Below are 21,653 nucleotides of genomic sequence, written 5' to 3' on the forward strand. Positions count from 1 at the left end.
AAGAAAAGAAAGAAAAGAAAGAAAGAAGAAAGAAAGAAAGAAAGAAAGAAAGAAACAAAGAAAGAACTCCCTCAAAAGTCTGTTATTTCTGCAGTTCATGCAACACATTAATAGGATGAAATTCTGTCCTTATCCCATGGTGTCCCCAGAGCTCATTTCCTGAGCCTGGGATCTGAGACAGATAAGCACTAATTTCTGAGCAGTGCTCATATGGCAACTGCTAAAGTGGCAGCTCCCTGACTCGGGTGTTCTGCTAATAACATTTAGTGGGGTTGGCAATCCCATTGATTTCCCATATGTAATAAGGAGAGTGCATTGCTACCTTCCTACTTAAGGGTTTATTAAGCAGGCAGGATATTAGAAGTCAGAACTGATTAATTCAAGGCATAAACAATCAATTTGGGTTTTTTAGTCTCCTTTTTATTTTTTTCCCCCCTTCAGTCTTTTCTCCAGGCACATCCCTATTAGTGCTCTCATTTCTGGTGACGCTTGCTTTTTACTTTCCTTTGTGAGTTTTCACCTCTATGTTAAAGCATGTATTAAACACCCATGGTTTTGCCTTGGTTTGTGTCATCAGAGTCACAGTGAGCTCGAGGGTTTGGTGGCAGACCCTGAAAGGGCTGGAGCAGATAAACCTTTTCATGTCCAGTTCACACCAATAGTGAAAGTCTTCAAATTATAATATAATAATAATAATAAAATAGGTGCGTGTTCTATAGACTCAAATTAGAGTTTTTTTCAATAGACATAAAGGAACATTTATTCTCTTTTCTTTGCATCAATTTTAAGGTCAAGAGCAGCCAGGGAGTAGCCTGTAATTTAGGTAAATCCATTTCAGGGTCCTTGGGGGGAAATTTGTATCCAAGTAGAAAGCACCTTTTTAACTCTCCTAATTTAAAATAGAAGTATCTCCTAATGTCCTCCTTGCTCAATAAACCTCCACTGGAATTGAAGCATTCTCTTCTCCTTATTACTTATGGGAAATCAAGGGAATTGCCACTGGATATGGCATTGCCACAGCCACAGGAGCCAGGATGTGCCAGTGCAGCAGTTGCCATAGGAGCACTCTTTAGAATCACTAATTTGTCACAGGATTGGAGTTGGAATGAGCACCTGGAGTGTGCCTTGATAATGATGGAGCTCTGTTCCAGTAATGAGCCTGCTGCCTTAGTGGAGCTCGTTTTTGTAACTTCAGGTAACTTCTAAAGAACCCACTCACTGACAATGTTGAAAACACAAATAGAGATGTCTACATTTATTCCAGTTTTTAGTGGGTAAACATATACTGCATATATAAAAAAAGATACTTTACTACTTCAAGACAGCAGTGAAAAACAGAAAGATCATGAGAAAGGTAAAAAAAGGGCAAATCTGCCCAATAGCAGTTTTCTTTGCCATGTTCATAAGAGAAAAACTAAAGCAAAAGCATAATCATACTAAAGGTGATTAAATAGAGAAACAAAGAAAAAGTGCAAAACATATTGGCATAAGAGTCCAGAGCCAGTTTGGGGTGCAATGGGACATGGTAGTCATGTCACAAGTCACCAGATGTCCTCCCCTCTGCCTGTGTCTCAAAGACCAGGTTAAACACCCCGGGGCACTGTGATAGCCCCAGCAACTCCTGAGTGAGTCATGATTCTCACTTTCTGCTTTCCTTCAACAGCTCCTGAAATATCTTCTTGCCTTGGACCAACTGACAGGTTGTTTGACTCCAGCTGACAGCTACTCCTGAAATCCCAAGAGATTTTACAGTTTGAGATGCCTCTCTGTCCACCTGTACAATTTCTTCCTTCAGACTGTGTAGATCCTTCTTTCCCTGCATGCTGCACTACAAGAAGACACCTCTCTCTTGGTGTTTTTACATTTTCTGTTACGGTTTCTCTGGGAGGGTCCTTTGTTGCCAACTATTACAGAAATCCCATTCCTGTTCTCCTCCTAGGGGATTCCCTGCACTCATTTCAGACAACTGGATTTGCCCGTGGCACTCAGTAAAGGGATTATGTCAGGCTACTTCTCCAGTAACATGGGCTTTATTCTCCTCTGACTCAAGCAATCAAGGACTTCATCTTCTTTTTCTAAAGATGCACTTAGAATTTCTATGGAATAAATTGTGGAGGTCATGTGGCAAAGGAATGGAGCAGGAGGAAAGAACTATGATTAACACAACAACCACAACAAAAGGTTGAAACATTTAATTACACACTGCAAAAGGTGTCACAGTCAGGTGGGACTGGTGGGATGATATAATAAAGAAACAAAAACTGAGTATTTATTATATGGCTTATTGACCTGGGAACATCCTGAGCTGCTTTCTGGCAGAACTAAAACAATGCTTTAGGTTTACAGTTAAATCCCTGGGTGATATTTGTGACATTTTCTATCATCTTCCAAGTTTCCTTCCAATTACAACTTGTGATTCTCTGTGTTCAGTATATATCTCCATCCTTTACACCACCCAACTCCCCAAAGGCTTCATTCTCTTTTGCTCAGATATTATGTTTTAAACCATTAACTCCTTCAAGGCTTCCCAAAATCACAGGATCATTTTTTCTTCCTATGTACTCTGCCTAAGTGGAAGGAGATCATTCCTGTATCATGATGGTCTTCACATCAGGGCTCAGAAGGTAAACCTGTGGGGTGTGGGTTTGTTCAGGTTTTTGGAGTAGAAGGGAGAGGAAGGTCCTGTCTCCTCCTCAAATCAGAGTTTCCATCTCTTTTTGTGGTATTTAACTTCATTAAATGAACTGAGTCTATGGTTCTGCTGAGATAAAAACACTCTCTGATGTTGCAACAAATAAATCATTGTGGCCTTTAGGGGAAAGGGGACACAAGGACTTGTGGCTCCCTGATCTGGACATTCCCTCACCCTATTCTTCAGCTCTTTTTAACCATTCTCAGAACCATCCTCAGCAAAGTCAGTAAACATTCCTGTGTACTTCTGATGGAACTTTTCCTGAATTCATAACCCCAAAGCATTCTTCCAGCCCTGGAGTAAACTTTTAAGGTCCTTAAAAGAACTTGCACATTTAGAATCAGGAAGAAACTGTAAAATCATATTTTTCCACAGACCTAATAAATCAGAATCACTTAATTGGAGCAGATGAGCAGATGTCAACATCAATCATACTAATTTGGGTGCTATAGGAATAAGTGAATCAATAAAAGCCGAAGAACAGTTGGATGAACACATATAATGAACTCTTCCCTGTTTTCCAGTAAGAGAAAAGCTCAAAAACTCACAAGATGCATATGTCTGTTGAATTTTTATGCATTGATTGTATTCTAAAAGCAACAACCCAGTAAGAGGCCTTTAGAGCTTTTCCTGGGGAACTACCCTGCACTGATCAGACTTTGATATAAATGAGCTTTAATGAGATAAAGAGTGCATTTAAGTGTCTAAAGTGGAGGTTCTGAGTTGCTTTCTCTCACTTGCAAATACTATCACAGCTTTTGCTGATGGCACTGTGGTGGACTGCCCCTGGTGCCTCTTTAATCACCTTCCATCAACAGGACAGGGAAGGAAATATGGTGAAAATCTCTCCTGGGGCAAGATGAGGACAGGGAGATCTCTCACCTATTAAAGTCACAAGCAGAAGTCTTGACTTGGGGAAAGTAATTTAATTTATTGCCAATTACTTGTAACAGAGGAGGAGAGTATGAAATACAACAAAACTAAAATCCCCTCCCTTCTTCCCAGGCTCAGCATCACTCCTGACTCTGCTGCCTCCTCTGCCCAAGTGGTCTCTTCTTTGTCATCCATACATTTCATCAGTGTCCTCCTACTGTTTATGACAGTGTCCTTGATGGAATTGTAAATCATTGCCCTTCTAAGGTATAATCAATAGAATCAGCAGCTCATGTTCCCCTAAGGCATGACTTAAATGAGGTAAATGCATTACACATCTTTACCAGAGATCTGTACAGGTCATTTCCATATTGCTGTGTGATCATGTATGTCTTTTTCATAAATATACACTTTTCTTCTGCAGTTCAGAAATAAATACACAAAATAATAATAGTTAGATCTTGTCTTAGGCAGTGTCACCATGTCTGAATTCCCCAGCAGACTCACACTGGCTACTCAAAACTTTTATAATCTTGAAGATATAAATGGGATTTTGGTTTCTCTTTCCCTTGGGTTTTTATTTCTGTTCAGTCCATGAGTATTTAAAGCATTTTTTAAGGATTACAATTTTTTCCCCTTTAAAGATTTTCCTTCAGCTTTAATGAACAGTGTGGATACTGCTTCCTTTCACCAGGAAAGAAGGATGAAGCACCACATTGGCCCTGTCTCCTGCTTTGCTTTTCCATCTTGTTCTCCTGTGCCTTAATTTCCCCAAATATAAACAGCAAATAATGTACATATACATATTTGCTCCTGGAGACTATTTCTACTGAATTTTTGGCTGTGAAACTCAGCAATCCCTAAACACTCTGCCTTTTTAGAACAGTGCAGTGTAACAGCTTCAGAATTCCCCTGCAGTTAGGGGAAAGCCATAACTGAAATGAAGCCTAGTGCATAATAGGCAATACTAAAACAGCTCACAATTACTGTAATTTTACATTTAACTCACTCTCAGCTTATAGAAAAAAAATCAAGCAGTTGCTCCTTGTGCTGTATACCTTTGTACAGCTTCCATTAGAAAATGTACAAACAGCCTTGTTATGTGAGACACAAAACCCTTCCCAAAATGTCATCTCAAGCTCATTACTGGGAGAATGAGAAAGCTCTCTAATGTGATTGCTCTTTCTTCATAACAAAGGCAAAAATCACCTGTTCCTTGGAGTCTGAAACGAGTTGTGATTGCAGTTGGATGAAGTGCTGCTGATGAATATTCACTTGCACTGGCTGTGTGTGTGTAAGGCTGTGTTAAAATGTGTAAATTTAATCTGCACTGATCATTTGTATTCATCAGATGAAGAAAATCATAAAATTATAAAACCACATAGTGGTTTGGGATGGAAGGGACCTCAAAGCCCATCCATTGCCACCCCCTGCCAAGGGCAGGGACACCTTCCACTGTCCCAGCTGGCTCCAAGCCCCATCCAACCTGGCCTTGGGCACTGCCAGGGATCCAGGGGCAGCCACAGCTTCTCAGGGCACCTTGTGCCAGGGCCTGCCCACCCTCACAGGGAAGAGTTCCTTCCCAATATACAATCCATCCCGACTTTCTGTCAGTCTGAAGCCATTGCCCATTGTCGTGTCCCTCCAGACCCCTGTAAAAATTCCCTCTCCATCTTTCTTGTAGGCTCCCTTCCCTTCCACACCTAAAGAGTCGTCTGAAGTCAATGTCAAAGTTACACAAGGTGTAACCCTCCCTTTGTGACCATTTCAGTAGAAAAAACCATTCATTTTGTCACTGATAGCAATATTGGTTTTCATTAGTTTTGCTTGAGTCAATTGAACTGTGTCTTAAATGGATCATTCCTCAACTATAATTTGAGAGTTTCCTCCAGCTTCCAGAAGGATTAGATCAGACCCACTGGGTTTGTCTCATGTGTGCACCTGCCGTGGATACACACACTGGGCCACTTTAGGAATACAGTATTTGGGATGGAATCCAGATGGACCTTCCTGGTTGCTGCCCATGTGTCTGTGAGATGTCACTTTCATAGGTCCTAGAGAAAGTGTAGGGGTGGCCAGGTCCCACATAAATCTGGGGAAAACAGCTCTGGTGTAAAAATTAGCCCTCAGTGAAAGCCCTCAGTGGCTGTGAGCTCATGACCTCATTGTGGCTTTCAGTGCTGAAAGGGAACTCAAGTAAAGGAGATGAAGGGAAGCTTTTTACAGGATAGGACAGAAGGGAACAATTAAACTAAAAGAGGGGATATTTCAATGAGAAGGCAGGAGGAAATTGTTCCCTGTAAGGGTGGGGAAGCCCTGGCACAGGGTGCCCAGAGAAGCTGTGGCTGCCCCTGGATCCCTGGAAGTGTCCAAGGCCAGGATGAACAGGGCCTGGAGCAGCCTGGGCTAGTGGAAGGTGACCCTGCCCTGGATCCACTGGATGGACTTTAAGGTTCCTTCTAACCCAAATCATTCCATGATCCTATAAACACCATTAAGTGCCTTATTTATCTTTCATCACTCCTTTGTTCACTTTTGTCCAGTCCTCTTTTTGATGCTGTGCTGGGAGTGGAACGAGACCTGCTATTCAGAGGAAATATTCAATGGCTGCTAAGCACCTAGGTCAGGGCTGCAGTTGCATGAATATGCTTGATTTTAAGCAGGATTCTTCCTTGTTCTGATGTTTGCCTTGTCATGGGCAGATAAACCCAGATTTATCAAAATATAAAAATACAAGAAAATCAAACACACTGAACACTTTAGTGGATAGAGCTGTATGAATTGCAGGCAATTCCTAAGCTTTTCATGCAAAACACAAAATCTTTGACAGTCTTTGCTTGGGTTTTGCACATTTTTCACGTAATGCTCAGATGCTCCAAAAATACCTTCACAATGTGGGACCTTCTAATTCAAAGCAAAAGTAATTCATCTGTGACAATCAAAAATCCAGGGAAGAACAAACCCCATTCATGGAGTCTGATTCTAGAATCATCTATCACTTGAAGCTGCTGTGACTTCTCTTTTTGGTGACATAGTTTATAATAAGCTGAAAATAATAAGTATCAAGCAGAGTCAGATGAAAATGCAGGCTAGGACAGAACTAGGGATCCCTGTATCCAATGTAATTAGGGCTGCAATGTGCTAACCATGGAAATGAAACTGGTAATAAAATAGGAATGTTATTTTCCATGACACAATGAGCAGCCTGCATACTTTAATAACCACTAACTTAATGAGTTTGGAAGCAATGAAATTCTTTACTAGTATTAGGAATATAGCAGAATTATATTTACCTCAGGTGTATTTCTCCTCCAATACTAATTAGAAAAATAAAAGGAAAACTATAGGAAAAATAAAAAAAAAACCTTAGGCTAATTTATCTATCTCAGAAACAAAAGTCATGGCATGTTTATTATTGAGAAAATGATAAAAAAAAAACTTATTAAACAAAAGAGACAAACGTTGTACATTAAAATTTTGTGGTGTTCATATTCTGAATGAAAGCAAGAGATTAATGAGATGTAATATAATTAGTGAGATGTGGTATTACCAGGCAGGGCAGGTCCCTCTGCACAACACAGCCTGGCCAGGATTCAGCAGTGGTTTTACACTAAAAATCAATGCATCTCTACACTCATTTCTCTTCATCAGAGCACTGCTGAAGTATCCTATTCAAAACCAGGTTTTTAAAAGGTACCACTCTTTTTAGTTTGCTTCTTCCATGAATTTGGAAAATACCCTGTTCTCACAGCTCTGTCCTGCAACGTGGGGGAGGATCTGCCAGAGCCAAGTCTTTTGCACTTCCTACATTTTGCAAATTCCCTTTTCTTACCTAGCAAAAGAAAAAAATAAAGAGAAATGTGGCTAATTCTCAACCTATGGGAATAAGGAATCTAGAGGTAATCTAGATGTTTAAGTACTGCAAGAGAAAAAACTTTTTTTTTTTTTTTCCTGGTGCTTTTTTTTTTTTGCTAGTGTCCAAATACTGACCTGCTGTATGTCAGCATAACACTCCACATCAGGGGAAGTTTTAACCCCAAATATTTCAGTTTTCCAATTTTATCTTTTAATAACAAATAAGACTTTTTACAGTGATTAGCAACATTGGGGTTAGATGTTCAAAATATTTAGGAGTAAGCATTTGCCATACAAATGCAATTGAGTAATATATTCCCCTTTTCCCAGATTGAGAACTAATGATTTTTCAGACAACTCTTTCACTTTTCCTGTTCAATTTGTTCAGAGTAAGATTAGTGCACAGTGATGTTCAGGCATGCTTTGACTTGCTTTGACTTCTCTGATCCTGTTGAGCCTGGTGGCTGTACAAAAATGAGTTACACTCCCACTTTACCCTAAAATGAAGTAGAAAAGCTCTCTTTCTCAGGGAGAGAAAAATTAGATTCTGAAACTGACCCTTGTTCAACAAAACTCATACAGACAGAGGGGTATCAGCCATGCCATCTGCATCTGGATTGTGTTTTCTCCTTCTCTCCATAATAAGGTGTGAAACACGTTAACCTTGAAGTTTGACCCATTTTTCTCTCATACTTGCATGCCCCCAAAAAGTACACAGGTATTTGACCTTCTCTGGCTCAGGTGCTCCATTATTCCACACATAGCCTCTGACAAGCAGAGTTTTCCATGAGATGGAGTGTGCTTTGACTCCTGTTACAGGAATCAGTTTTCGGGCTAAAATATTTCTCCAGAGAAGTGTCATGATACAATCTTGGCAGCTCATTTATTCTCTGGCGACTCCTCTTTCCAAGAGCATCTATGAATGTATTCATAGACAATATTTCACCCTGAAACTGCTTGAAAAGGATGCAGAACAGAGTGCACTGTTTTCATGCTGAAAAATATGCAGCTAGAAGAGGCTGCCTCCTTTGTTCAGCACTTCCAGCAGTTGTACACCCTGTTCTGCAATGAGACTCTTATCTATGCTCTTGTCACTGAGTGCATCAGAGAAAAATAACTTTATTCGTTAATTATGCTTTCATTTGCACCCATCACAATGTGGTTGCACTGCACTAAGCAATCATCATAAATTAGCTCTTGTATCACATATTACAAAGAATTTTTTTCAGTGGGGAAGAGAGATATTGTTGCTTTTAATTTAGCAAAAAGAAAACACACGTACAAGTCTGTTCTTTGGTCATTCTCTAAAGTGTGTGGCTGAGAGAAATTGATTTTTCCAGGTGCCTTTTCCTCATTTGTCCCTCTTTCAGAACTCCTATTGTATTTACTGTACAGGGCTTGCTTACTCAAGGGTCATACACTGTGAGCACAACTGAATGAATTCTGAGTAATAAAAGATGAGAGCTCCTCTGGACTTCATTTAAAGTTTGCTGCTCAAGAGGCTGGAAACTCGCTGTGGTTTTGCTCCTTCCTCAAGTATTCCCAAAAGCTCCAATCTCAATAGATCACTTGGGAGCCTGAAATGATATGTCTGTTGCCTACCAGCCTTGGAGCTGAGAGGAGGGAAATTGAGGTCTCGACCTGGACGTCCAAGTCTGTATGGAAAAGGCTACTCACCAAATGCCATCTATATTAGGATCTCTCCTGCTTGTTTCAGCTTGTTGGGAAATTACATGTTCAGTGAGTGTTGTCCTTGAAGAGTCTCCAAGACTTGCTGAACCTCAGTGTTAACCTTTCACCAGCCTGAAAATCGACCATTTATTTCTGCTCTTTGTTTCCCACTTCTTTCAGCTGGTTTCTGATCCAGGCAGACCTTCACCTCCCACCTCAGCACTGCTTTCTTCCCACAATCTCCTTCTGGGGAGGACTTTGCTGCAGAGTTTTTGAAAGTCCAGACAAATCACACTAATTTTTCCCTTCATCCTCTCCTTCCCAGACACTCCAGGGATTGCCGTGTGTTGGCAGTGAGGTGGGATGTGCAGTGTTGAGTTCTCAGTCAGCGCAGCCAAACCATTAACAATCTTTCAGGAGCTCAAATTGGGAAAATGTAGAATCATAGAATCATTAAGATTAAAGAAAAAAATATCCAAAAATACCAAGTTCAATGTTGCAGCAGATAGGCCTGCTAGGCCCCTCTGGAGATTAGCTGCCTAAGGACAGAGAAAATGCATAGTCATGCTGACTAGCAAAAGAACCCCTTTTCCCGCGCCTCAGACCCTCTGTTATCTTCCTGTAAGACAACAGGTCAATTTGTACCCTGACCCACACCATTGGACCATTTCTCAAAACCCCTGTACCCTATAAAAACCCCTCAGTTTCCCTAGCTCGTTGGAAGAAAGCTGTCCCTGAACCCTTCACGGAAGATGAAATAAAGACCCTCCGGTGGAACCTCACACAGCGCTCCCCGTCTCTCTCTCCCTGCGTCTGCCCGAGGCACCCCAGCAAGCCTACGAGCTGAAATCACTTCTAAAAGAGCTGAACACTGCTTAAGAGCTGCCTATCACTATAACAGCTTGCTGGGGCTAGCCTGTGCCTGGGAGCTCTGCCAAAGGTGCTTGGGCAGGAAGGTGTGCAGATACCCTTCTCACCCTAGAACACCAAGGCAGCCGGACCAACTGAGCCTAGCCGGGACCAAAAAACAATAATCTGGCCGCCCAACCGGGAAGATAAAACCCACCAGAGCAGCCTTCTTCGCGAAGAGTAACTGCCTTGGGTCCGGCCAGAATCCTTCTGAAGATAACTTCTCCGTTATAGAAGAGATTTTCTGCAGAAGGTGTCTGAATGACCCTCTTTGTCCAGCCCTGAGGAATCAGACAGTGGCAGACCACCCTCCAGCAGCTTCCGACCCACATTTGGCTGAGGAGTAAGTATATTACAGCCTTTTTTCGCGCGCTTTTTCATTTGGGTCTCTTTTTCTTTTTCTTTTGTTTTTTTTTCTCTTTTTACTGCTTGGAGGGGAAAGGGAATAATAATATTATGGGATCAAAAAATAGTAAATTAAAACAACCCCAGAACGAGAGAGACGTATATTTAGAACTCTTAGAAATTCTTTCCCTTAATAATTCTTCTTTCTCTAACCCTAAACTTTTGAAACCTAACTTAAAAAAGTTTATAAAATGGATAATTTCACAGTTTCCTGATACTAATACACACTCCATAACCTTGGATTCTTTTTGGGACTCTGTGGGCATACAAATAAATACTTCCCAAATTAATGGGGATTTCTCTGTTACACGATTCTTACCTATTTTTCACAAAATTACCAAAGCGGTAGAAAAAAGAAATAGGACGGGTTCTGCGGCAGAAGCAGTTCCAGCCTTATCTCTCCCACCAGCTTGTTCCCTTTCAAGTGCTAATACCTTATCTACAAACCCGGACTCCAGGGAGGGCGGGCCCCAGCTCACCCCTGCCGCTTCTGCTCCGCTCCTGCCCTGCCCCCCCGGGATTACCGCGGCCCCCAGCACCCGCCCGCCTCCTCCACAAGCCCCCCCGTCCCCCTCCCCCGCGCGGTCCCCGCCCACCCAGCCCGCGCGGTCCCCCTTCTCCCCCTCCCCCGCGCGGTCCCCGCCCACCCAGCCCGCGCGTCCCCCGCCTTCCCCCTCCCTCGCGCGGCTACCAAACCCTTCCTGTGTGCCTGCTAAGCCTCCGGAGGTCTCTTGTCTCAAGTGTGGTCAACACCCCGCACCCACGATATCTCCGAATGCAACTGTATCTGTTCCTGCTGTTACCCACCCCACCCCCCCGCCGGTCCCTTCGCTCCAGACCCTACAGTCTCAAACCTGCCCCAGCTGTGCTGTCGATAGCCACGCCTTGCAGTCTTCTTCCCAGCACCCCACACCCTTGCAAAATGCCATTCCAAAACGCCAGAAAAAACACTCCTCATCTGAGGATAGTAGTGATAGTGAGTACAGTTCTGACACAGATGATTTGGATCCATGGGCTTCAATTAAGATGGAAGCCACCCGGGCAGGGGATTGGGAGTTGGCACAAAGAATTTCTGCCTTCCCTGTAACTTATTCTAAGGGAAAAAGAGGGGGTTCCTCCACTAAGATTACGTGGGAACCCAATACAAACAAAGAGCTCATTGAACTTCGAAAAGTAGCCAAAGAACATGGCAGAAACTCACATATTTTTAAAAATTTTCTAGAGGCAATCTTTTCAGCACACGTCTTAATACCACATGATGTTAAAAATATTGCTCATTGCCTCCTATCCCCAGCAGAATACATGTTATGGGAAAGGCATTGGAAAAAACAATTAAAAACATTATCAGACACATATGCAAGAGATCCTAATAGGCAAGATTTCTCAGTTGAACAGCTGGCTGGAGAAGGCAATTTGCAGAAACCTTCAGAGCAAGCTAAAACTTTGTCTGAGGCAGTAATACAAGACCTGGCTATCGCAGCAAAAACCTCCCTACTTCTCACCCCAGATGACTCTATCCCTACCCAACACTTCTCTAATATTAAACAAGGAATAGATGAAAGCTTTATTAAATTTGTGGACAGAATTAAAGATGCTCTGGATAAACAAATAGAGAGCACAGAGGCAAGAAAAGAACTGTTATGCAAACTTGCCATGAGCAATGCTAATGAGCAATGTAAAAACATTCTGAGAGCCTTACCTTTGGACACAGAACCTACCATAGAACAAATGGTGGAAAGTTGTACCCGACACCTTTCCACTGAAAATACAGTAGCACAAGCAGTTGCTAAGGGCATTGCAGAAGGAGTTTCTGGTGCATTTGCAGTAGTGACTTCCAAAGACCAGACCCGCTGCTTCCACTGTGGTAACTTTGGACATTTTATAAAAGACTGTCCAGAAAGGTCACCTATCCCAATTCCCCGTAATACCTACCGGAAATACCAAAACCGGCCACGCTTTCAGCAGCGTTCGGGAAACTACCAGCGGAGCGTGGTCGGGCTCCACGCCAAGACAACAAATCAAAAGCCATGCAGACCCAACCATGCATCATTCCAGGAGAAGCCACCTCACACGAAGGGGATCCAGCGTACAGAGCAATACAGACGGGAACCCGACGTCAGCTGGTAACTGCTTTATCCATTGACTTAAAAAAGAGGGATGTTTATCGTGTCCCAACTGGCAAATATGGGCCAAAAGGAGGTCCTTTTGACATCTTAATTATAGGTGATACTGTTAATTGCCCAAATGAAATTTTTGTTTTTCCAGCAGTACAAACAGTGTACCCGGGTCAAGAAATATTGGTTCAGCTGTGCTGCACAGACTTACCATATTTTCTTTTAAAGGGAACTCCAATTGCACAAGCCTTTCTACTCCCCAGAAATCACAAGGAACAGCTTCCCCTCAACCCTATAGCAATGTGGGCACAGGTTTTGGGACCTAATAGGCCTACCATCGAGTGCGGCCTGTCCTGCAAAGGGGAGAAGACCCACCGACTAGGTCTCCTGGACTCGGGCGCTGACGTAAGTCTTGTGGCACGTTCAGAATGGCCAGCAAACTGGGAACTGGAACCCGTACTAGGTATGATTTCAGGGATTGGTGGTGCCACAGCTTCCATGCGAAGCAAGCACAACATCCTCGTCGAAGGACCTGAAGGCAAGCTGGCTACTGTCCGTCCATTTGTGGTAAGGGCCCCCGTCACCCTTTGGGGAAGGGATGTTCTATCCCAATGGGGAGCCTCTCTACAAATTCCCAGTCGGGATTTCTAATTGGGGCCACTGAGGAGCGCGTACTACCAGACACCCCTCAGATCACCTGGAAATGCCAGACCCCGATCTGGAAAGAACAGTGGCCCCTGCCTAAAGAAAAACTACGCGCACTACAAGCCCTCGTAGAGGAACAGCTCGCCAAAGGTCACATCGTCGAGACCACCAGCCCTTGGAACACCCCCGTCTTTGTACTGCGAAAGCCTGGAACGGACAGGTGGAGGCTCCTCCAGGACCTGCGTAAAATCAATGAGGTAATTGAGGACATGGGCCCTCTTCAGCCTGGACTGCCTTCACCATCAATGTTGCCTCGAGACTGGACACTTGCCATCATAGATATTAAGGACTGTTTCTTTAGCATCCCACTGCACCCCCAGGACGCTCCACGGTTTGCTTTTTCAGTCCCCTCTCTTAACAGAGAGGCTCCACTCAAAAGGTATCATTGGCTTTTTCTTCCCCAAGGTCTCAAGGTCTCGCCTACTATATGCCAATGGTATGTTTCTCGTGTTTTGTCTCCCGTTCGGAGCCTATTTCCAGAGGCAATTATTTACCACTATATGGACGATATCTTGATTTGTGCATCAGACAAAGCCTACCTGGACAAAGCAGTTACAAAGACTATTGAAACCATCGAAAAAGCAGGGTTCGAAATCCGGGAGGACAAAATACAGTACACCAACCCATGGACTTATCTTGGATTCCTGATCCGGGAGAGGACCATCGTACCCCAGCAGCTCGTCATCCGAGACGACCCAAAAACTCTGAGAGACTTACATAGCCTGTGTGGATCTATCAATTGGGTACGTCCTTTGCTAGGAATTACAACAGAGGACCTCGCTCCACTGTTCAACCTTCTCCGTGGCAGCAGAGACCTGGACTCTCCACGCACTCTGACAGCAGAAGCCCGAGATGCCATCACCAAAGTACAAGAAGCCCTATCTTCACACCAAGCCCATCGCTTCGAGCCCAGCCTGCCTTTCCAGTTCGTCATCCTGGGAAAAGCACCTCGGTTCCATGGACTGATTTTCCAGTGGGATACTCAGCTTCGAGACCCTTTGTTGATACTTGAGTGGATCTTTACAAATAACCAACTTACAAAGACAATTACCACCTTCCAAGAAATAATGGCACATTTAATAAAAAAGGCCAGAACTCGCCTCCGTTCTCTCGCAGGGTGTGAGTTCACATGCATACACTTGCCACTAACCAGTGGAGACCTGGAGCATTTGCTTCAGAATAATGAAAATCTCCAGTATGCCCTAGATAGCTATACAGGCCAAATTTCTACCCATATCCCAAAACATAAGCTTTTTAATATAACCTTTAATCTGACCCCAAAATTAGTACAAAGTAGAACACCTCTCAAAGCTCTAACAGTCTTTACAGATGGCTCAGGGTCATCCCACAAGTCTGTAATGACATGGAGAGACCCTAAGACTCAAAAATGGGAATCTGATGTCCAAATTGTGGAAGGGTCTCCACAGATTGCAGAGTTAGCAGCCGTTGTCAGAGCCTTTGAGAAATTCAAAGATGAACCTTTTAATCTCATTACAGATTCCTCATATGTAGCAGGTATAGCTATGAGGGCAGAACAAGCCCTTCTAAAAGATGTTCCCAATCCAAAGTTACACCAATTGATTTCTGCATTAATACGCTTAATCTCCCACAGAAAACAACCTTACTATGTAATGTATGTGAGGTCACACACTGACCTCCCAGGTTTCATTGCAGAAGGGAACAGGAAAGCAGATGCATTGGCCATGGCAATAGGGACTGCCAACATCCCAGACATCTTTGCCCAGGCAAAGTTGTCACATGCATTTTATCACCAAAATGTGCCTGCCCTGATCAGAATGTTTAAGCTCTCAAAAGATCAGGCCAAAGCTATTGTTGCCACCTGCCCAAACTGCCAAAGCTACCAGATACCATCTGTGGGAACAGGAGTCAACCCCCGAGGACTCAACAGCTGCCAGCTGTGGCAAACAGATGTCACTCACTTCCCACCTTTTGGAAGGTCAAAGTATGTACACGTGTCAGTTGACACATTTTCTGGAGCAGTGTTTGCATCATCTCATCCAGGAGAAACTGCACAGCACGCCATAAAGCATTTCCTCCTTGCCTTTGCTACCCTGGGAGTACCAAAACAGATCAAAACAGATAATGGACCTGCTTATGCCTCTCGTAAGTTAAAGGACTTCTTCAGTGAGTGGGGAATAGAACACAAGAAAGGCATACCTGCAAATCCCACAGGACAATCCATCATAGAGAGGACACATCAAACCCTCAAAAGAGTCCTCAACCAGCAGCGAAGTGAAACAAAAATCATATCTCCAGTTGAAAGACTCTGCAAAGCTCTCTATGTCATCAACTTCCTAAATGGCACAACATCAGAACCTGATCCTCCAGTGCTTCGCCACTTTGCAAATACCACCCAAGCAAAGCTCGCTGAGAAACCACCGGTGCTAGTGAAGGACCCAGAGACTCATCAAATCTCAGGGCCTTTCCAGTTAATTACTTGGGGTAGAGGATATGCGTGTGTTTCACTACCATCAGGCCCAAGGTGGTACCCAGGAAAACACATAAAACCATACCTAGGCACTACAAACACTACTCAGTCAGACACGGACAAGAGTTCCTCTGAACCGGATACAGGACCGCCTCAAAACCAGACAAGTTCTGCCTGGAGACGAAGACGTCGCAGAATAACCACATACCTGAGAAAAAACCGACACATCACACGACAGCAGAAGAAACAGAAAAGATGAATAACATTCTGCTGCATTAATCAAGCTATAAGCCAGACATAGCTTGAATACAAAATTGCTCTCTAAATTACATGTTATTATCTGTTTTAAAAAATTTTCCCCTAAAAACCCCTATAATTCCCTTTCCCAACTCTTACTAAAAACCCTTAACCTCACACCTGCTTACCCATCCCTTGCTTATATTACAAAAAGGGGGGGGGGAAGGAACAGAGAAAAGGAATGAGGAAAAAAAACCCTAACCCCCTCCTCCCATCATAAAAGATAACAAATTTTGCTTATATTCCCTATCAGAAGTCTTATCCCTGTCCAGAGATGAAAACTGGTGCTTTCTTCACCTCTGCTTGGATGCTCTTCACCATACCATATGCCTGCAGCTGGATTAGCCCACAGCCTAGCCATAATGTTTGGGTAACCTTAGCAAAAACATTGAATCAGGATAACCTGTGCTTATCCATGGGCAGTGTTGATAACCCACTTTCCACATGCCTAGTAGGAATTCCTTTCGTAGCAGATGACTGGCCTGTCTATAACTCAGAGCTCCTCCGCACCACAGGTAAGAGACCCAACCCGGTAGATACTTGGGATGAATGGACAAAAATGTTACCTAATGCCCTAGATGAACCCCAAGAATTGGACTTGCTGGGGTCCACCAAAGCAACATACTGCATCAAATTTTACTATAGACGCCCAAAAAAATAATGGCCCAGAAATTAACCAACCAAAAAACACATACAGAAAAGATATATCACCTATTGACAAAGCCTATAACTATCCTGATTGGTGCAATTACACCACTCGAGTGTTATCTGTGTCCTCTCTCCATCCCAAAGTACTACCCAAAGGAATGTTTCTCATCTGTGGTGACCGAGTATGGGCTGGGATCCCCTCACACCTTCAGGGAGGTCCCTGTAGCCTTGGGAAACTTTCTACCCTCACACCAAATATTACCTTGTTGCATAATTGGAAAAAAGAAAGGGAGGAAAATCGCCACAAAAGATCCTATACGGAATTTGATGAAAATTGTGATCCCAGATTATACAATTGGAATAAACCAAAAAGAATCGCTGTCTCCCTATTCTTACCATGGGTAGCTGCAGCTAAGGCCCTTGGTGAAATAAATCACCTAGGCTGCTGGCTTAGTAAGCAAGCCAACGCTACATCTGCCGCCCTGAGTGATCTTTTAAAGGATGAGGAAACCACAAGACATGCATCTCTCCAGAACCGCGCAGCGATTGACTTCTTGCTGCTCGCCCATGGACACGGATGCCAAGACTTCGAAGGGATGTGCTGCTTCAATCTCTCGTCACGCTCAGAATCCATCCATGCAAACATCCAAAAAATGAAAGAACTTGTGAAGGATGTGAAAATAGAAAAGAACCCAGACTGGGTCAATGACCTTTTTGGTAAATGGGGGTTAACTGGATGGGTTGCATCCCTGGTTAAAGGAATTATTTTGATTTTCATTGTAATTGTCATTGTATTACTTATGTTCTCATGCCTTGTCCATTGTTTTAAAAGAACCATTGGGAATGCCTTTTTATTAAATACAGAAAGTGGAGTTGTTGCAGCAGATAGGCCTGCTAGGCCCCTCTGGAGATTAGCTGCCTAAGGACAGAGAAAATGCATAGTCATGCTGACTAGCAAAAGAACCCCTTTTCCCGCGCCTCAGACCCTCTGTTATCTTCCTGTAAGACAACAGGTCAATTTGTACCCTGACCCACACCATTGGACCATTTCTCAAAACCCCTGTACCCTATAAAAACCCCTCAGTTTCCCTAGCTCGTTGGAAGAAAGCTGTCCCTGAACCCTTCACGGAAGATGAAATAAAGACCCTCCGGTGGAACCTCACACAGCGCTCCCCGTCTCTCTCTCCCTGCGTCTGCCCGAGGCACCCCAGCAAGCCTACGAGCTGAAATCACTTCTAAAAGAGCTGAACACTGCTTAAGAGCTGCCTATCACTATAACAGCTTGCTGGGGCTAGCCTGTGCCTGGGAGCTCTGCCAAAGGTGCTTGGGCAGGAAGGTGTGCAGATACCCTTCTCACCCTAGAACACCAAGGCAGCCGGACCAACTGAGCCTAGCCGGGACCAAAAAACAATAGTTCAACCTTTGACAAATCCCACCAAACCCATTATATTGTTTCATAAAGTGTCACATCCACTCGATTTTTGGACACCTCCAGGGATGGTGACTCCACCACTGTCCTGGGCAGCCCCTTACAATGCTCAACCACTCCTTCAGTGAAGAAATGCTCCCTAATATCCAACCAGAACCTCCCCTGGTGCAACTTGAGGACCTTTCTCCAGAAGGAAGCAGAGCTCAGCATGAAAGTGTCATTTGGTACCTGATGAGTGACCTTTCCTGCTGGCAAAATAAAACCTGGTGGTTTGGATCAAAAAGATTATTCTCACTAAAAAAAAATAAGAAGTTGGAGTGGTTTTTGTGAATTCAGACATGCCTAAACATTTCTTCTGCTCAGTTATAGCATTGAGCCCAGTGAAGACACAAGAGAGCAACAGAAAACATGAGAATTTCTCTTGGAGTGAGAGTGGAATGGATTCATGGGTAAGGAATAGGATAGTTAGGCAGATTTGTTAAAAAAAAAATATTTATTTAAACTTCTTTCAGTTTTCCAGTGAAGAATAAAAAAATAATTGCAAATATTCAGCACCAAACCAGTGCTGTAGAGGAAAAGAAAAAAAAAAAACCAAAATAAATGAAATAACCACCATCCAAAAAAAAAAAAAAAAAAACAAAAAAAAACCACCAAACAGCAACAACAACAAAAAACAGACTAGAAAACATTAAAAGAATGGAAAAAAGGCATTTCTCTCTCTTCTTCTGTTTTTCACTCTCAGTAAGCAGTCAAAATATTTCCCAGCATATTATGAAAATCTCTTGGGACAAGATGATGAAAATCCCCTAATTTCATGTTTTCTCTGCTTCCCATTTTGCTATGTCTGTACAGAAATTTGGCATTTCCAGTACCAATGCCAAGATAATCATGATCTCAAGGGGTGTTACTGGTGTGGCCCTCAAGGTGCTGTTGGCCCTGTAAAACTTCACTGGCCAAAATATCTTTTCAGTTACCTCTGAAGATTGCAACTGTCCCTTAGGTGGCTGTGAAGATCCAAACATCTTCCAAAGTTCTGCTGGACATTTTTGTGTCTTCTTTTGTAACTTTTCCACATTCAGCAGCTTCGCATGCCCTACCCAGTAGTTTCCTACCCCCTGCCTGGTCAGCTCAGCTGAGGGCAGGACCTCCTCAGCACTTCTACTTGGCAATTGCATTCAGGAGCTATTTGGTGGAAAAATTGTAGGACTGCCTCAAGAAGCCAGTCCTATTAAAGGCTGAGAAGAAAACACCTCCTGGTTTCTCCATTGGGATAAACTAATTACTGTGTTCTCAGCATGGTTTAGTTTGGAGGAAAAAAGTTCTTATTTTCACTGGGAATGCAGCTAAAACAAGTAGATGGGGAGAAAGGTCTCAATTGTGGACATTCAGCCCACGTATTCTTGATCCAACATATGCATCTTTGCCAGGAACAGAAATAATTCAGGATAATTTAGCCTCTAACCCAGCCAGACTTTGTCTTGATGACTGGTTCTCTTACAGCTACTCCTGAGGGGCAGCTCCAGTCTCTGCCCTCTGGGACAAGGACAGGACCCAGGGAACAGCTGGAGCTGGGTCAGGGCAGGGTCAGGCTGGAGATCAGGGAAAGGCTCTTCCCCAGAGGGTGCTGGGCACTGCCCAGGCTGCCCAGGGAATGGGCACGGCCCCGAGGCTGCCAGAGCTCCAGGAGGGTTTGGACAACATTCCCAGGGATGCACAGGGTGGGGTTGTTGGGGTGTCTGGGCAGGGCCAGGGGCTGGACTGGATGATCCTTGGGGTCCTTTCCCACTCTGGATATTCTGTGATTCCATGATTCAGGTTTCAGCTGGTGAATACATAAAACCCACCTCTCTGCAGGGTTACCAGCTTGGACACAATTAGCAGGGAACAGAAACTCTGCCAGCAGGACATGCAGGGCCTCAAAATAAGCCAATTATTTATTGTCTGACACACAAAAGACAGGCCAAGGACTCTGAGGCTCTTCACTCCCCAAGTTCTGGTGTTGCCATCCTCCAGCAAAATCCTGGGCAGCCTCAAGAACCTGAACTGAGCATCCAGCAGCTCCTGGTCCCCACTGGTCTCCCTGTTTTTTCCCCAATAACCACTTAATCCCTCTTCATGCGGGTGCTGCTTCAGCAGCCTCCAGCTCCAGCTGCTGCCATGCCCCACCTCACTGTGCCACCTCTCCCTGCAATTTCACCTCTCTCTTTTCCTGCAGGTTTCACAGCTCGGGCTCTCAGCTCAGCAATTTTCTCAGCGGCCTGAGCCAAGGTTAAGCACCAGAGCAGGGCTCTGTGCCCTTGTCCTTGTGTGTCCCTCCTACAGGGGGGAAGTTTTGGCAGAACTCACCCAGTGAGTCACAGTTTTACTTCAGCAAGAGGCAGAGTAAGAAACACCACCGGGAAAGGTGGACAGGAGCCATATTGTTGGAGATGTCAGAATATAAATCAAAATTATTGCACCTAAATAGCCCAAGGAAATATACTTTTACTGTAAAGGCAAATGGCCGAGAAAGTCAAATGAGATGCTAAATGCACGCAAATGTTTACTTGAACATTAACTAGAAAAAATCTTCCCCCAGGTAACATTTTGAAAAAGCAACTTAGTCCTAAAATATCATTAGCCAGATCCAAGTTTTTCTCCTCATATTATGACCATGTTGATTTTGAAGTTACTTAAGAAAAAAATTTAAAATTTAATATTTTTAATATGTACTGTTATTCTGAATAAGTAAAAATAGATCACTGGCATGAACTTTTTAGATGAGTTGGGATGCCAGTCTAGAAATTTTGGAAGTGAGGAATAAGTCCTGGTATTTGGTTTACAAGGTCAGAGCTTTCTCAGTTCTTTAGGGAAGTTAAATCTCTGCCATATATTTGTATACAAATATTATCCCTTAAAGTCAATAAGTTCTAGTGACAGTAAACAAAACACTACCTCAGTTTCATAACTTTTTTTAAACCTTTCTTTAGACTTTGGTTCTAATTGATAAAAGTATGTTTGCCTTGTGTTTGTTTTCACTGTATTTTGTATTTGTTTTCACTGATCAACAGGGAATTTTGGAAATTTTGCAGCAGAAAAAAATCCAAACTCTTAAAGATGCCCTGTAACCAAGCTGAGGACACAAGATTACAAGATAAATGACAATTTAACAGTAGCCTGCAAAAGAATAATAAATATTTATTTTCTCTGCACAGATTAATCTGACTGAGATGGTTGGAGTGGCTGACATGCAGTGACTGGTCTGCACCCCAGGTTCAAAGAGCCAGGCAAGGAAATTCTTTGCCTCAAGGAGGAACAGGATTCATAAGGATGGTTATTAAGGGTGGCTGAAGTTATCTATCCTGATTTCCAACCTCACCCACACATATGAACTCCTTATTTGCAGGGATGGAGCAGTCCTGAGCTTGCAGGAGCTGATTCTTGAATATCAACCAGCTTTCTTGGGCCCTTCTTCCTTCCAGGGCCTTATCCCTTTTTTGAACAGGTCCAAGTCTGCTCTCCTGAAGCTCAGGAGAGTTCTTTGTTCTTTTGTCCCTCTCCTCAAGATCCTGAACTTCTTCCAGAACTCCAGACAGGCTATTTGAAACCAGGAGAGAGAATAAAGAA

General features: G+C 43.4%; 1 long non-coding RNA gene across 1 annotated transcript in view; it reads right to left on the reverse strand.

The window, feature by feature from the left end:
* LOC137479169 (uncharacterized) overlaps positions 1 to 10,292 on the reverse strand; it is a 17,644-nt gene extending 7,352 nt beyond the window's left edge. Inside the window, exons 1-2 of the long non-coding RNA XR_011002007.1 lie at positions 10,158 to 10,292; positions 9,098 to 9,630 (exon numbers count right to left, since the gene is read on the reverse strand). This is a non-coding gene — a long non-coding RNA (uncharacterized lncRNA). The remainder of the gene's footprint in view (positions 1 to 9,097; positions 9,631 to 10,157) is intronic.
* Positions 10,293 to 21,653: the final 11,361 nt, after the last annotated feature.

This window comes from Anomalospiza imberbis, chromosome 9, assembly GCF_031753505.1.
Source record: "Anomalospiza imberbis isolate Cuckoo-Finch-1a 21T00152 chromosome 9, ASM3175350v1, whole genome shotgun sequence".
In the NCBI taxonomy this organism is placed as follows: domain Eukaryota; kingdom Metazoa; phylum Chordata; class Aves; order Passeriformes; family Viduidae; genus Anomalospiza; species Anomalospiza imberbis.